The following is a 19,178-nucleotide window of genomic DNA, read 5'->3' as shown; positions in this document are numbered from 1 at the left end:
GGACTTGGCTACGCTACGCTGCGGAGAGCATCTCTTGTCTAGTTCATGCTTTATCTCTGGATAAAAGTCAAAGCTGAGTTGCAGAAAGTTGTTCTTAAGAAGTTTTCAGATATAGGGAATGAAGACACACTTTTCAAAAGTCACAACGCTATTTTATTGCTTTAAGTAGCCTAATGTTTTAAAAGTACATAAACGCTGCAGAATTTAGTACATCACCTGTACAGCGCGTGACCCCATTAACGTTACCTTAATAATGCGCCTGATGCTACTTCGTGTTTCTGTGACGAGAATCATGTGATATAAGAGGTAAATATAATACGTGAACTTGGAGCACAAATGTTCTGCGCATGTGCACAATGCATTTTTGCATCCGATTTAGAAAAATACTACAATTTACGCATTTACATGCATACTTTTCTCCTGCTGATTGGATCACAGATCGGGGTACACCACCCCTTCAATACGATCTAAATTTGCATTCGATCATCCTCAATCTTATTAATTAAAGGACAAGTTCGGTATTTTACACTTAAAGCCCTGTTTTCATACCACAGAAACCAAAAATTCTCGGGCCAGCATCATATGTCCAAATTTCAGTAAAAAACGTTCTATTTCATCATAAACCATCTGAAAACAGGGCTTTAAGTGTAAAATACCAAACTTGTCCTTTAAGGTGTTTATGTGAAGACTTTTAAATATGATTGAGCCATCAATACGATTACGAACGGATTATTTGGTTGCATATAAACGTACCTAATGTGGCTTAATAGAAAAAAACTACAGTGGATTGCTAGATGCTACATTAATAGTTGTCATACGCAAAAATGAATTCTCTGGATTTAAATATTTTTTAAAACATTTGGGATAATGTTAAGTACACACGTGAACAAAATATATAACACTGTGACACTGTGATATACAAGTTTTTGTATATTTTAAGTAAAAAATCTTAGATATCATATATCTAATACTGCAGAATCATTGAGGCACAGACGAAACAGTAGCTCCAGACGGTATTTATTGTATACGTATGTGAAAAATGAGCAGAACAGAGGAGGTTGCTGGATTAAATGTTATAGGTCACGTAAATCTGAGGGTCTCAAGTGTCTATAATAGCAGGCAAGTGGGGCAGCATCCCATGACTCTCGTCAAAAGCTTCCTGGAAAGATATTAGTGCAGAGAGAGTAAAACTTCCTGTGAGAATCACATCTCCGCTGAATGTAACGCCATCATTCCTTTTCCCTCTTCATTTATAAGCATTAGTTTTAGTAGCCAAATTGCAATTTTAATGGAGCAAGCAAAGTCAAGTGTGACACAAAATGCATAAATGCATGGAAAGGCAAAGGCAAGTTGTATTCTGGCAACGTTAATACTTAATTTCATAAAAAAATCTGATTTAGTGCACAAATTCACACATTCCTTCCTTTGGTTGAGATAATGTACATAATGTTATATAATGTACACAATGTGCATTACATTGCTTTATTCACATTTACTTTGGGTGGGGAAAATGCACTTTGTTCATGAAATTAAATGCAAAGTAATGCATGGTTAAATGTAGCACACATCTTTATCATAGTTACACAGAGCTGAGCAATCTGTGTTTTTCAATCTTTTTCTGCATCCTGTATCCTTTCTCTATAGTGAGAATGAGCTAAATTGTTAAATTTGGCAGTTTCCACTACTCATGGAACACACAAAGTGTGTTAAAGGAACCAACCACTTGAGACTGGGTTTGGTTGCAAGATGCACTAATTCGATACCCTGAAGCGACTGATCGGCAGGGCATTGATTCGCTGTTTCTACAGTATTTTTCACTAGTTCTAAAACATCTATGTGTATGAACCCGCATACTGTAAGCCGACATGTCACGCTATGTTTTTGTTGCTGTCGAAATGAGGAGCTGATCGACGGCTGGTTCTGCTCTTAAGGGACAGCCCTCTGGAATACATCTTTAAACCCTGCTGCTTACTTATTCTTCTTATAGCTTCTTTGAAATTTATCAACCTCAGAGCCCACAGTGTCACCAATCAGACCGGTGGGGCATCAAGAAGGATATTTTTCTTGTTGTCCTTGATGCCCAATAAATTAAGCCATAAATGCTTAACGGTGGCCACCATAGCAGACATGAAATGACCAATAGCTTTTGCTGCTTCAGGAACGATGCTTCTTCTGGGTCTAGGCCATAGACTGTAAAAAAAAGATGGACGACGCCATTGGTGAAAAGTGAAGCTGTTAGTGTCCCGATACAGCGCTGACATCTTGGGTCTTGAGTCTGCACAGTAGCGAAGCCCGAAAGCAAGCCCCGCCCTCGCTCTCGGAGAATGCGCATATCACAGCTGTCAATCATGATGTGACACCACCGTTTTTATATCATTAAATAACTGACTAAAAACAAACTTATTTTAAAACCAAACACTTGAATTTACATCAGCGTGATAAAAACTACAGTAAATGACAGAAACCAGCTTCGGAAAAAAGATAATTGAAGTGTAATTAAATTGTTTGGTTGGTCTCAAGTCCCATTGAAAAACATGGGGAGGCGGGGATTATGACCTATACTGGGACCAGTCACTGGGGGGCGATCGAGACGTTTTGGATTCACTTTTCAGGGCTTGTGCGGCACGCTCGGTCTAGGCTAACAACCTCTATCTCCTCAGAGCCGGAACATTGCATTGGGGTGCAAGAATCCGCAGCTCAGGCTTCCGAACCCTTCCAACTAGACAGCAAAGGCTGTGAAAGGGCAGAAGCCATCTCAGACACCTCAGCTCCATTTGCGACCCCCACGGCAGACACAGGTCCTGAATTGTGGGGGACGCTATTATTGCCCTCTTTTTTGAGTGAGAGATGCTCATAATGCTCACAAGCAGCTCCATCTAGAGCTCCATCTAGAGCTGCCCGAGTATGCTCCGCACCCATCCAATAAACACAAAGCTCATGTGAGTCTCTGCCTGTAATTAAGCGAGGGCAGGGAACAACACACTGCTTGTAACACTCACTAGCCATTTAAACTATTTTAAGCTACTTCTGACTAAGAGATATATTTGGACAGCTTTGAAAGACAGACACAATCACATACTGTAGAGCGCTTCGTTGAATGACAGAAGCTGGCATACGCTGCTTTCGCTTCCTTTTTATACCCTTCAGTATCCGTCATCTCTTGTTGACCATTAAGACGGACTACTTTCACACAGTTATTCAGATGTGCCCAGGCTAATGGCATTTCCCAAAGTGTCATTTCATGACGCAGCGTTGAGTTCCCTTGAAAGGGAACAGTTACAGTAGTAGTAGTTACAGTACTAACAAATAAAATAGAAAACGCTTGTTGCTGTATTATTGAATTTATCTGAAGCAAAGTTTAAAAAATGATACAATTTGATGATGTTTCATTTTAAACTGTGCAAACATCAAATGAGACATGAATTTTTATTATCCTCGACTACACACAATCCTGGAGATCTCAGAGGGTTTAACCCCACACATATCTCACCGGTTCACTCTTTACTGCTTTGTTGATGGATGAGTTTATTAGCATGTGTGTTTGTTTGTTTAAACGTATCTTTAATCAGGGCATATTATGGAGAAAAAAAAATTTTTTTTGCTCATTTGAAGCAAGAATTTGATGCAATATAAACAGATTCTAACCCGCTCCGACCATTTATGAAAACTTAACTGTATAAAATCCATATCATTGCATTTTAACTTTGTTTATAGGTTTATTAAAGGGGTAAAAATGGATGAGACTAAAATACTGTAATAAGATACTAAAACATATGCCAAGAACTACACAATGATAAAAGGTAAACCCTGAACATATATCAAATGCTTTAAAGGGGTCATGAACTGTGTTTTTTTATAATGTTCCCTGAGGTACTTATCATATTTTATTATATTTTTAAGTATTTTAATAATTTGGTACAAGATGTTACAGGCCATAACAAAATGATATTTTTTTGTAAAAGTGTTTTATATAGCTGAAAATCGCGATTTCTTGTTAAACTGAATTAATCAGTGTCAATTCTGTTACTGTCAAGCTATGTTACCAGGGTAGAGTATCAGTGTTGACAGTCACGTATGTGTGTGTGTGTAGTCCTTTTCACACAGACATACTGGAAAATACACGGAAAATGCATCCTGGATTTTTCCGGGATTGTTTGATTTTTTGTTCATTCCCACTGCCATGATTTGCCGTCATCTGCAAGGTCCCGGAAAGACACGAGACCTGTTTAAAGTCCTGCCCTATCTTCTATGCAGCGTCTGAAGTTTGCATATAATTTCTCTCTCCAGAAACCACTCGCGTGCATTTTTGTTTATGATAAGAATTATGACTTTGGACACAAAATGTACATGCATTTCTAATAATCACTCATACAGTACCTATATATTATTGCATTAACCAGAAATGGGCATAAATACATGGAAATGTATTTCAAATACAAATACAAAATACTGTTTCGAAAAATTTATTTAAATACAAATACAAAATACTGTGAGGAAAAATTTTGAAAATACACAAAATACATGTGAAATTGGTGATTCAGTGCAAGTATCCCTATTAGGCTGAAATCTATCTGGGTCTATTTCTGAATGCCAAAAAGCATTTAGATTTGGCAACTGCTTAGAAACTTTTGTTTTATTTTACATAAGTCTTGCTTTCCCCTGCCCTGTAGGAAATAAAAACTAGAAAAAAACTTGGTAACACTTTACTTGAAGGGGTGTGCAAGAGACTGACATTGCACCTTCATGGTCGTGGCATGGCACGTGTCATGAACGTGAAGGGGATTTTGTGCACGTTTGTGACAACTGCCATTGGGTTTCATTGACTCAGTTTTGTTATTTTTAGTGCAAGGATGACATTGTTTGAGATGTCTTTATGACAACTTGACACATAAACCAATACAACACAACTTGTTATAAATCTGTCATAAACAATAATTATCAAACTTAAAAAACTTCCTAGCTTTGTGGGTTAACATTACATTAAACTGTGATTTAAATGTCATTAAGTGTTAATACTATGTCAAATATTATTAATATTCAGTCAAATAAACATTATGAACTGAAGAATATCCATGATGCTGTTATAAAACTATTTAAAACTTAATGACATTTTAATGACAAATTTAATTTGTATCACTGGTAAAAAGTGGTCAGTTATGTTGTCTTGGTTAATGTCAAGTTGTCATAACAAAGACATCTCAAAGAATGTCATCTTTGCAATAAAAATGACAAAATTGAACAAATGACACTTAATGACAGTTGTCATAAACGTCCATAAAATCTCCTTCATATTCATGACACGTGTCATGTAATGGTTATGAATGTGTCATGTCAGCCCCACGAACACCCCTTCAAGTAAAGTGATGTTTTATAAAAACATAAAAACTTTTTCATGTGTCGTCGACCCACAACCTAAACAGTTTATATGTGAAGAAATCCACGTATTTACTTCTTTATTCGGCAATCTACTTTTTCTCATCGCTGCTTTTTGATGGTTTTGAGAACAATTACTCACGAGTCATCCTCTGTCATTTACAGAATTATACAACGGAGAGCACGTCAAGCATAAAAGTCTTGTAGGTTTACTAAGGAGCCCGCAGGTTCACGCTGTAGAGTAGAGCCATGCGAATTGCAAAAGTGTAAACAAGGCTTCAACTGCACAAAGCTAAAAAGAAATCAACAACTGTGTGCTGATTCCACCACTTGACGCGTCACGTGTGAAAGCGCCTTTAAAGGAAAACTCAATATTTTACTATGTTCTTACCTCAACTTAGATGAATGAATACCTGCCTATCTTTTTTCAATATGTGCACTTCATCTTTGCACAGCGTGTCATGAATGTGTTAGCATTTAGCCTAGCCCCATTTATTCCTTAGGATCTAAACAGGGAGGAATTTAGAAGCCACCAAGCACTTCCATGTTTTCTCTATTTAAAGACTGTTACATGAGTGGTTGCACGAGTAAGTTTGGTGGCACAAAATAAAACGTAGCGCTTTTCTAAGCGGATTTAAAAGGGGAACTATATTTTATGGCGGAATAGCACTTCTGGGAGTACTTCGACTCGGCGCAGTAACACGCTCCCTCTCATTATGAGAGGGATAAGGGGAGCGGATTTTTCAGGCGTGTCGAAGTACTCCCAAAAGTGCTATTCCGCCATAAAATATAGTTCCTCTTTTAAATCCGCTTAGAAAAGCGCTACGTTTTATTTTGTGCCACCATACTTGCTCGTATAACTACTCGTCTTAAATAGGAAAAACGTTGATGTGTTTGGTCACTTCTAACTTTATCTCTTCTTCCCACTCCAACATTTCAATTATTGCCCACTAAAAGCTGCACAGATATATTTGCTTACCTGAACTCTGGTGTCTGGTCTGAACTAGTTGATGCATGAAAACAGCACCCTGACTGGTTGACTGGCTCAAAGTATTTTGTGTATTTTAAAAATACAAAAATACTCATCTTAAATGTATTTAAATACAAATTACATTTCATTTTTTTCAAAGGCTTTAAAATACAAAATACTATTTTGTATTTCAAATACGTATTTTAAATACATCTATTTGAAATACTGCCCATCCCTGGCATTAATCTGCACATGAAATGCCTCAAATTAGTAGTCAATACCCAACAAGTATTTATACCAAAGACCCACAAATTTGTGACAAATACGCCATCAGACAACAGACAGACAGGCTGGATTAGAAATCCAGCCAGTCAGTTTTTTATTTGTAAACACTTTATTTTTAAGTTGTTTAATAAAACAGATGCCTTTTGCATTCAGAAATTGTGATTTTAAAAGTAGATTGTATGTGTTCTTAAATATTCTACAACAAAAATAATTAAAAAAAAGTCAAATAATACTTTAGGTCAATGATCTTCATGCCATCACAAGCTAAAGTAATACATTCTCATAAATCTAGAGATATATATCTATAGTTATCTCTTTAGTTAAATTGTAACTGGTCAAGCCCCAATTATTATTATTTTTAATTAACAAACTAGATTTTTATAAATTTGTGTCTTATAATTCATAAACTTGTGTTTCCAATGAGAGTAAAGACAAGTGCAGGCTTTTATTGTCATATTAATTTTTAAATCTAAAATGTGCATATTTATTAATTAAGGGTTAAGGGTGCACTGTTGCTTTATAGCATAAAGGTCCCTGGTTCAGATCCTGGCCGTGTGGAGTCCTGTCATCTCCCTGTGTTGCTATGGTTTTTCTCCAGGTACTCCAGTTTTCCCCACAGTACAAAAACATGGCGATTTTGTTAATTTGCAAATGCTATATTGCTTGTGTGTTGGACCGTTCAGGCCAGAGTGTTTCCTCTGCCATTTTTCTGGGAAAGACTCCAGTGATTCTCTTGACCCCATTAGAGCAAACCATGTAGATAATGTATATTTGCTATAATAAAGCAAGGAAAATAATGTTGGCATCCAACATTCATTCAGAGAGTCATTTTTTGCACACATGAACGTAACGGACACAAATGACACCCATTTTTCAGAATAACGTTTGCATTTCAAAGCCCGTTTGCTCGAGGTCTCCATTCCATAAATAGAAAAGCAAATGAAATCTGCATGAGCATCAGTCATAATGTTCTGCTTTCCCAGAATATAAATAGTATATTGACACACTATTTCTGTCTTCAGGTGGTTTTTTCTCCCTCGGTGAAAGATTTCTTTCATGTCTATTTTTAGTACTTCTAGTTTTAGCTTCTGGCAGAATGGATTCATGAACTGGGGGAGGGTTGAACAGCGTTTCATCAGAGAGACAGTATGATAAAGCGCTAGGTCAGGAATGGCTATAGGATTGTCGTGTTACACACATTACAAAGCTGCAAGGATTGCCCAGACCTTTAGGGGTTTGCCCTTTAAAGTCTTATGTCCCTATACTTTTTTGTTTGTGTTACAATAAAAAATAATCTATTCTTGTAAAATATTGAAACAGAGAGAACAGGACAATATATCTTAAATTAACACATTTACCCCATTTAGTTTTTTTAGGCATAAACCTTTCTTTAAAAAAAGACCGTAGGGAAAATAATATTTAAATTAAAGGTGCTAAAGAATGCATTGAAATAATATGTTACATTGTTTTCTGATATCTACATAGAAGGTATGTGGCTTTATTAAGTGAAAAATTATTCAGAAACAGTTGAACATGTCATTTTAAAACTCTGCTATTGCCTTATTTGGAAGGGTCATGATTAATAATGTTGAGCTCTGCTCTGATTGGCTCACAACACGACTCATGTCAGTCAGTAGCTAGTAGCTCTCAAAGCAAACAGACCTTATGTTTGAGCCTGTATCAGATGAAAATACATAATTTGAGGAATAATCGATTGTTTGCAGATCGTTAATGGACGTTTTGAGTGTTTGTTTTTTCAGTATGGACCTGCAAAACGTAACTGTAACGTCAATGGTAGAACTTCAGCCTAAATGCTAGCATACAGCTTCAACATTGTACTTAATTTAATGTGTAATATAATGTTGTGGGCGTACATCTTGACTGTAACTTTACAGTCGGTGTTATGTTGAGATTGGTCTGTTTTCCAGCTGCCTTTTGCATGCATGAGGTTTAATACATAATAAAGAGGAAACAATCGTGTGTGAGACTCATGTCATTACCATGTACACAACTTTTATTATTCATTTATGCCTTAATACAGTTTTATATTCTTCTGCACCTTTAAAAAAAACTAAAATGATATTTCAAGGGTTTTTGGCTGATAGCAGGGCTATAGATGAAGCAGATGATTTATGAATTGTAGCTGAAGTCTTTCTGGACTCAGTGATGCTTTGTCAAACACGGCCGGTTCATGTCGTACAAAACAAGTCGTGTTACCGTAGCAACCATTGGCTTTGCAGCATAATATCCATGTTTATTTTTAGAAACAGCTCATGGTGTGTGTGTGTGGTAAGAGGTTAAAGGTGTGATGTCACACATCAAACACACAAAACTACATCATCACTCATTACTGCAGACTTCCTGAAACAGAAACTAAAGATCAGTATAACTATCTAGAAGTTAATGAAGCTAATGAAAAACTTTTTTCATTGAAAATGTGGACTGTCTTTTAGTGTGATTTTTCCAAAATAAAGTACTTATTTTAAATCTCAATTCACAATCCTTCTTTTATTTTCAAACATTTCAAATGTTGCACAGACAGAAACTTAATACTAATAAATGTAGCAAACAGAGCATCTTTAAAATAATAAACACCTAATCTAAAGAAAGTAGATTTTCACAGCAGTAGCTCTTGAAGGGATAGTTCACCCAAAAATGTTTTTCTTTTTCTTCCGGCATTGCGGTCTATGGCAGCCCATAGAAGCGTACATAGGAAAGTTATGAAATTTTGCAGAGGTCAGTCCAAAAAGTTTCCACAGCAAATTTGAAGTCTCTATCTCAAACCTGTTAGGGCCACCAACAGTCCAAATTTCACTTAAGTTTTTGACCCGTAAGTCCTTGAAACTTCTGACCTGTAAGTCCTAGGGTGGGTTGCACCAACAAGGATTAAATTAAGCAGAGTTTAGAGCTAATCTAGGGTTTGTTGATATCAGTTTCATTTTAATTCGGGTTGTGTTGCACCACTTAAATTTAAACACAGATTAACAAAACTTTAAACTGTATTAAACCCTTCATCTGCGATTTATTTTGTCCGCCATGTTGAATTTTCTGGTTTAATTAAACGGCAACAATGTTGACGTTGTCATTCAAAAAGGAAATAAACCGTTTATGCAAGCAAAAGTAATGTAATTTTTGTATTATAAATCACCTACATACACCGGTAGGCTTATCTAAAGGTCTGATTCAAATAAAAACATTTGACAATCTTTTAAAACAATTGTATTGATTAACAAATCAGGAAATATTGTGACAGGAAATATCGCAAAGCTCAGATATTGTGATATAATGAACAAGATGTGTCGAAGCATTTGTCATGAAGCACCACCGTGTGTCCGTTCATTCACTGTCCTTCGTCTGACTGGAGCGCACGTGACAGAGGAAAAGCACATCACTGAGACGTAATAATAAACGCATCTTTGAATAGCGCCACCACGCTCGCGGTGTGTGTTTCTAATCATTTAGCCAGACATTTAATTGTAAAAAACATACTTAAACCTCCTCATATGCAAGTTAATCCTTCACTGAGATTTAAAACAGAGTTTAAAGTAATGGAGCAACAGGATTAAAGATAATCTAGGTTTACTGTAAAATTTTAACTTGGATCAAATTGGCAGTTTAAATGAAAATCTGATTATTTTTAAACAGATTTAAAGTTTGGTGCAACAGAATTATTAAATAAGCTTTGATTTAAACCACATTTAGGCCTATTCCTTTTTGGTGCAACCCACACCTAGAAACGAAATTCTATATGATGTAATTTTCTGTCATGAAAAATTTTCCACCATTGTAAATTATTCGTAAAACCTACTTTTTCAAACTCCTCCTATAGCTTTTGTCTGATTTGCGCAAAAATCAAAATGTATCATCTAGGGACACTCAGGGCAAAAAGTTCTGCAATTCGTAACAATTCGGCAATCTGTTTCCGTATACCACATCAAGGAATTTTACAAAGAGCACAAAAAACGGATTTGAGGCTGTATCTTCGCCAAAGTTACATGTATTGACACAATACTTGGTACACGTGATCGCAGTTCCATCACAGTGCCACCTAGTGGTCAGAGCAATGTTTCACATGCCTGCAACTTAGGCAATGATTAACATATTTTTATTGGACTTGTTCCTTGGAGTTCTGAATCGTTGCTGATCCAATGATACCAAACATGACACATTTCAACTTAGTCCTGTACAGCAAAATAGCGCTTAAAAACATGCACAAATATCTCTGCGGTCATTATTCATCGTTATTCCGATCTATTCGAAACTAGGATAGGAAGAATATTACATTAGCTTCTGAACAAAAAACTGTATTGATGTAATTTTAAAAATTCCATCAGAAATGGCAGAAAATTGCGAAAAAACTAAATTTACATAATTTTTAATGTATTTCATGTTGTTCACGACACTTGGTAATTTTTAATGTATTTCATGTTGTTCACGACACTTGGTACTTGTAATCGAAGTTAGGAACTAAGGGGCTGTTTACACTTGGTATTAAGATGTGTTTTCATCGATCGGATCACAAGTGGACGAGAGAGACACATTACGTTTACACCTGGTATTTAAATCCGTCTCTTTTGTCCACTTTCGACCGCTTCTGTGCTGAATACTAGAGGGGGTGGTCTGTGAGACGGTGGGCGAGTCTCTCAGCTGTCATTCAAACCCGAGCGGGAGTAATTATGAGTTTATATGGACGCAAACTAAAATTATGTCGGAGTGCACTGCTTGTTTAGCAAGTAAACATGCTGCACAATGTTTTGTACATGAGTATGTAAGAGCTTTCTTTGAATTTTCAGCGCAATTGATGAAATAGGGTCGTGCAACGAAACTACGGAGATCTGCCGCTTAGTTTTATCAATGAAAGGCTAAAAATAGCGCTGTTCACCGAATGTTCACGCCAGAAGTCAAAAAAGACGTAAAACTTGTGTTTAATACCTCAGATTAGATAAATGGCCGGAGAGAAGGCGGTCGCGTGTGGCTGTTCGAACGCATTCAACCACATGTGCGTTCCGCAACTCCAAAGCGATCCGATCGAAAGTGGTTTCGACCACCTCTGAATGTGGTTGAAAGTGGTCGAAAGTGGACGAGCTCAAAACGTTTTGAACACCGTTTACACCTGGCATTAACTTCGTCCACTTGTGATCCGATCGACGAAAACACATGTTAATGCCAAGTGTAAACAGCCTCTAAGGGTGCATGCACAGTTTCATAACAGTGCCACGTAGTGGTCCGATAAATGTTTCACATGCCTATAACTTTCATGGGACTTAAATCTTTGGAGTACTGAATTGTTGCAGAGTCCATCAATACCAAACATTCCAGCTTTTGCCTTACGCTTATTCCTGCGCAGCAAATTATATGCGCAAATATCTCTGCGAGCATTATTCAGATCGACTCGAAAACACTGTAGTAAGAATAATACGTTAGCTTCTGAACAAAAAAACTAATTTGCCGTTATATTTAAATTTCAATCAGAAATGGCCAAAAAATTCAAAAAATGAAAAGTTTCATTCATTTTTTGTGGTTTTTAGACCTAAATAATTATTACTCTGCAACGAAAGTGATTTTTTCACCAGATTGGACAAAGCTGATGTATGAAAATTTTTTTATTCCTGCCTCACTAGTTGGCCTTATAATTGAACAAAACTTTTGACATTAAGCAAGCCATATGGTCATTCATCTGTTTCTGCGCTAAACTAAAATGTATAGTCATGAAACTAGCTAGATATAACACAGCCATAACCTCAGGTTGCATGCACGATTTTGTCATAGCGCCACCTAGTGGTTAGCCCATTTTTGCTAAAAACTACTGCAAACTTTCATCTAAAATCATGAGTCATCGTGGATTATTCCTTACATGGCTTGCAGTATAATCATTGGTGGATACTAATTCACTTCATGGAGACATGGAGATGGGTCTTTTGACTGATTAACACTATTGTAACATTTTGTGAGTCGAGTTATGCCACTGCAAGCACCACTCACATTTTCTTCAGTGTTCTAGTTGTTTATGCTCCTCAAGATGGGAGAGAGAGATTTCACTGATGGAGAACACAGCTGTTTTTGCTGATTACTTTGGAATTCTTTCATCTGAATCATAAGGTTTTCCTAGGTACTCTAAACTGCTCATCTGAACTCATTTTACTTTATTCGGTGCCCTTTTTGGCTTGCCCGGTATTTCTGCTTGCAGCTATATTTTTAACATGTTATCATAAATTATCTATATGGTATTTTGAGCTACAACTTCACATACATTCTCTGGGGACACCAAAGATTTATTTGACATTTTAAGTCTTCTGAAATGTCCCCTTTAAAACAGAATTATTACTGACACAGGGAGCTAGTAGTGAAATATTACTTATATGATACAAATAACTGTAATGTATTCCACTATTATAGGCTTATATTTCCAAAGAGAATACCAGTTCAAAGGAATAGTTTTTTACATTTTTTAAAAGTTAGACATTTTATCCGTTTGTTTATTCTCTTAGAATCAAATCTTTGGTCCAAGTTTACTTTACAGTGTAGTTTTCCCTGAGCTGTGATGATGAATCAACACAACAATGCTTGAATAAATATTGATTTTTGTTTGTTTGTTTCATATATTTTTAAATAGTATAGCTGTGTTAATCCACCTCTCTCTCAACCTCTTAACTTCTAAACCAGATGATATCACAGTGAACAGAAAAGAAATACTGTAATTGTGTTGATGTAAATTTAACATCTGGCTGATGCATTGCCGTTATACTTTTTAACTACTTTTAAAGCTTCTTAGCAGGGTGGTGTTAAAAATCACTAAACACTTGTTATCCTGTTTACTACACATGTCAGCTGAGGTAACACAACTTAAGAAAATGAATACTAAGATGCTACTTTGCTCCGGTTATTTTAGTCAAATCACTTGAAGTGTCATAAAACAGCCAAAAACTCAGAGACGTAACTGATGCTCTACTGTGTGTCCTTCATTAATGGATGATGTTAAAGGCAAGATCAGACACGCCTTGCTTTGTCAAAAACAATCCCTTATGTGCACGACTGGTAAGATTTGGATTTTTAAAATGGACTCATTATCAAATACATTTTACGTTTATTTAGCAGACGCTTTTAATCAAAGCAACTTACAATTGAGAGTGCAGACATATACAGTACATATCAAATGTATATGGTAAATGCATTCATTTCAGCTCTGTAGCACTGGTTGTGTCTACTGAAAGTTTTTTGTTTCTGGAAGTATTGTAAGTCTGGAGAGTTACAGATGCTGTCCAGATGATCCACTTCTCTGAAATAAGAGTCTTGAATACACACTGTGCTCAGTTACTGTAATGAAATTATATTGTACAGAAGTATGTGTTGACAGCTAAATCAAGAAGGCTATGTGATGTGATTGTTTGATTTTTCTGTGCTGTGGGCAAATAAAATGTTCGCTAGATTGCTGAAAGAAGATCTGAGCTGTGTGTGAGAACAGAAATACCTGTTTCCCAGCTGAATTTTCTTATGAAATCATGTCAGTAAGCTCTTTGCTGATTGGCTTGCACAACAATGCATCATGATGCGTATAACACTAGTGCTGCGTCCGAAACTGCCTACTTCCATACTATATATAGTACGCAAAAAGCAGTGTGCATACGATGGACACTTCACTTTCCCATGATGCCCCGGGAGAAGAGTTATCCAACGAAGAAGAAGAGGCATGCGTCTGTTTTCGCGCTCGAATTACATAAACGTGATGACTACGTATGTCACGTAATGTAGCAACATGGCGGTATGTACGAATCTCAATCATATTACCAGGATTCATACTATACAGTATCTACTGTTTTAAAGGCAAGTAAGTAGGTACTTCATCTCATTCAGTACCTACTGTACAGTATGCAGTTTCGGACGCAGCCATAGACTGTAAAAAAAGATGGACGACGCCCGTAAGCTCTCTTCCGTTGGTGAAAAGTGAAGCCGTCAGTGTCTCGATAGGGCGCTGACATCTTGGGTCTTAAGTCTGCGCAGTAGCAATTTCGGGACCAATCCTGCACAGTAGTGAGCAGGAAATAAAGACGCGAAAGCAAGGCTCCGCCCTCGCAGAATGCGCATATCACAGCTGTCTATCATGAAGTGGATGTACTGTCGAAAATCAAAGCTAATTTTGTCTAATCAAAAGGGAACAAATTAAACATACTCACAAAATCTCTTTAAAAAAACAACAACATAAAAATCAAACAAAAAAATGGTAGTAGCTTTAATAAGATTTTTAAATCATTTTAAATTAACACAAACTTGTGAATTCTACCATTCTAATTTAATCCACAATTTACACACATTCATACTTTATCTTATAAACATTTATTGTTTCTATTTGCTTTACTGATATTTAATGCAGCAGGTGTTACATGGCAAATAATCTAAATGTCACTTTTAAATTAAAACTGCAAAATTGAGCTAAAGTTAAGTAGTTTACATCTCTGGATTTGCTAACTGTGTGTCTTTTTTAATATAAGGATGCATTTTCTGTAATGCAGCTTTGAAACAATATGCATTCATGTGTTAAGCTCTATACAAACACTCAAACTTTGGGAACAGAGACTCTCGCCTTCTTTCATTTAATTGGTTGGAATTCTGCTAAGCTCTGTAATGTGATTGGCCAGAATTCATGTTTGTCTTAAGAAAAACTCAATTTCATTCATTTGATTGATTAAAAATCTTGGCTATGTAATTCAATTGGTTGGGAGTCGTTTACGATGGCTTCTGTGAACAGAAACTCACGCCGCCTTTCATTTTGATTTGTCAACATTTTGACGCTGTAACTACGTCAGGGAAGAAAAAATAGCCTATGGGCCACAGATCGTGTGTCAAGGGCCGGTAGTTACTCTTGCGCTATTTTTTTGTTAAATGCATTACGCCGGCAGGACCGCAGTGAAAGGGGTTGGTGCTTAACGATTTGATTGGGCCAGCCCAATGTCAATTGGGCCGCTGATCAATTTGGATTTATGGGCTGTTCAAAAACAATAATATATAGATTAAAAAAGTGTTGGACTCGGGACTGTCGGCCCAAATAGCTCCGCGGCCCACCAGGAAAATGCCCGGTATATGCCAGATGGCCAGTTCACCCATGGTCCACGTCCTTTGCACATCCTCTGTGAAGCCTAGTGTCTAAACAAGAGGTCTCCAACTATTTTGTTTTACTTGTTGATTTTATTTTATTTTTACTTGTTGATATGTTTTATCATTGTTTAAAATATTACAACAACCTTGTTTAAATGTTGGAGACCACTGGTGTAAACATTACTGCTGTTCTGGACCCAGGTTGCGACAGGTTCCCCTACAACTCAGTCTGAAGTTAATAGATGTTATGAATTGTAATGCACGATTGTCAGTGTTTGCCACAGAAGTGAAAACAACAAAAATATGGACAGTTAAAGAGGGACTCTGGGTTCGGGCTAAAATTTAGAGTTCAGAGACCTTCCCTCGGACAGCACGCCAAATATGCTTTTTCTCATTCCCTATCGATTACATGTTAATGCGAAATCGTGAATTACTTGTAAAAGGACAAAATGTTGTTGCGTGTGTAAACAGCACATTTTTGTATTTACTGGTAAAGTCATTCTGGTAAATTGATGGTAATTTACTGAAATTACTGTGTGAAAGAGGCTCATTTCTGAATGCAAAATGGTTGAAACTGAGATTTAAAAGGTGCAGCTGAGGTTTTGTTCCTCAGACAACACAACAGTTTGCCTTTAGACATGTATCAATATCACATGTGGGCTTTTCTGTTTTTCCTTTACAGAAATGGTCAATTTGAGCTGGAAAAGAGCTGCTTTAAAATTCTTGTTTTGTATTTAACTTTAATTATAAGTGAATGTGGGTTGATAATATAAATAATATAAAGATGAATAACTAGATGTGGCTCTCTGCCCATCACTAACTGAAGAACTGTATTCCCCTCCAGCTTCATTTCATTTGTTCAAGACGAGCGCTGCTAACATGGCCTGATGTCTTTCATCATGAGCCTTGAGCGACAGGGCAGTCACAGCCAGGACTTCCTTCAAGGTCACATGATGTTGTTCTCCGATAGAAATAACAAAGAGATGTTTGCAAGAGAAGCACAGAGTTCACATAATGACAGCCTCAAGGGCCGTAGTATTTTACATGTGTATTTTAATGTGGTAAAAACAATAAGGACATAATGTTTTTTTGAATTTAAGATATACAGTAGTCCGTCACATTAAACAGTAACAGAACGTTGCTATGCGACATAAATAACCATCAGCTATGGGTGCTGGGTAGTAGCTTGATGAAGAGGTAAGAGCTGTGTTTCAATATGACTAAAGCACAGCTTTTGACCAATGCATGACCTTAGTTGATTTACAGTATATATTTGTTTGGTATGCAGGTGTATACAGTATAATGAAGGAACTGTGAGGAGATATTTTTCACTTTGCTCTATTGTTTCAGATGCATTTTTGTCATTCGTAACTTCACAAATGAACTTGCAGAGACTTCTGATTAAATGGGTTACATTGTATAATTTTATTAAATAGCATCACGCAGATTATTATTATTATTATTATTATTATATTTAGTTGAAAGTTACAACCTTCATTAGCAGATTTAAATGGCACGATTGTTTATTGAATTTTTTTACATTGAATAATAGCAATAATTTACTCAGCACTGTGCATCTACTTTAAACTGCATCCCAGTTTTGATTTGTTTTTAATGCTTGCAACAATTGCACGTTCTCCATTAAACTGCATGACCAAACATGCAATTCATATTTCTTAGCCTTAGCATCAGCAATCCTGTAGTATTGAATGGATTCACTGGGCTTATATAACATTTCTGTGTATATGCATTTATATTTATGATTGTCATCTGTGCTTCCATCAGCTGGGCTGCTTCAGTCAAGTTTTTTCCCTAAGGTCGGCCGCCATCTGCCACTGAAGCGCATGACTAGCTGGTGGTGACCTATAGAATAGCTGTGGTGTAGTACAGCTACGAGATGAGAAGTCTAACGTCTAACAAGAGTTGCATCAAGGCTCCAAAATATTTCCCAAAACGCTTGCAAGAATTGTATGCAACTCAAACTTATCAAAAATTGGTGCTGTATGGACAGGTTGAGGTTTTAGAATCTCAAGCTGGGTTTCCATCACACTGATTTTATGCACATTTTGAAGTATCGCATAAGAAACCAGTAACGGAAAAGACACATTTCGAATTAAAATTGTAAATCTGATAATATTTGGAGAAGTTGTGACCATTTGAATGTAGGAACTCAAAAAAAGCCAAAGCGGATAAATTAGCCTCTAAAGTTACACCTTTCTCCTGCTGGAAGTGACAATAGGGCTCATTTACATCTCATTTCGCTAAGCCATACCCCCTGTAAAGCCGTTTTGAGATTCAGATGTTCTAGCATCATATGTAGGATTTTATGACAACATGCAAAAATAAACAGGACTTTTTACCTTTGTGTTGATCACAAGTCGAATCCAGTCTGTTTCAGATGTGTGAATCATCCAATGACCATTTTTGTCCACAAATGCATATTATCCGTGAAATATAGATATTTATAAAACGGTTAGTTCCAATCCTTGATTCTGATTGGTCAATAGGTGTGCTTTATTCACGATAAAACACTGCTATGACCGCTTCACCCAACAGTTCTATTTAATATCACTGCGCCCTTAGCAACACCCTTAGCAACACATAAACATATAATGAGACAAAGTTTGAGAACAGTTTGTTGTTTTTATTTGAGCTTTCATGTTATTGTTAGCAGTCAGGGACTATTTTTTTTAGCAGAAGGAATGCTTTTATTGATTTATCTTCATGAAAGTTGCACTAATATTTTTTTAACTTTAATATTGTGTAGTAACTGTTTTATAAAAGCAATAAGGTACTCGAGGCAAGTGCTGTATCGTGAATAAGTAACGGCTTCGCGTCGTGCCTAACAACGCCCTTCAGCCGTTACTTATTCACGATACAGCACAGCCTCTCGTACCTTATTGCTTACATAGTCTATTGTTTACATCAGATTTCGCATGAACGTCTGGTAGTAGAATATAATATACAATCTGAGGACTATTTACATCGTAACACTGTATATGAGATTACACTTTAGGTTCCGGTAAACACATGAACCTGCCTTCAAAGTTTATATTTAAAATAGGGAGGTAGTATAATCGATAATCCAAACAGCGCCGTCGAAAAATGTGACGTCCTTTAGGGATGTAACCAATTGCTTGCTCGTTCCTCCATCAGCCAATGACTTCATGGAAACTGTTGATAGACAAAACATGTAGCCAATTAAATAACGAATTCAATGATCTCTGTGTGACTTTTTGTGTGTTTGACTTTATGCTGCGCTGCAAGAACTGACAGACAGATGACGTCAAAGTACCGCGAGAGCGAGTCGAAATTAAACTACTCCATAAGATTTCTGAATAGCTCTCGCGGTACTTTGACATCATCTGTCTGTCTGTCAATTCAAGTTGCACTGCTAGTAGTAAATGTATAACTTAACCAATCATAACCATTTTCTAAGCTTGCCTTGTTTAATTTACTA

The 19,178-nt window shown here is 36.6% G+C and overlaps 1 protein-coding gene across 5 annotated transcripts in view; it reads left to right on the top strand.

The window, feature by feature from the left end:
• Positions 1-19,178, top strand: part of acot7 (acyl-CoA thioesterase 7) — a 79,810-nt gene that overhangs the window by 59,283 nt on the left and 1,349 nt on the right. The gene's annotated exons all lie outside the window — the stretch shown is intronic.

This window comes from Misgurnus anguillicaudatus, chromosome 5, assembly GCF_027580225.2.
Source record: "Misgurnus anguillicaudatus chromosome 5, ASM2758022v2, whole genome shotgun sequence".
NCBI classification, from domain to species: Eukaryota; Metazoa; Chordata; class Actinopteri; order Cypriniformes; family Cobitidae; genus Misgurnus; species Misgurnus anguillicaudatus.
This window is presented reverse-complemented; position numbering and strand designations above follow the sequence as displayed.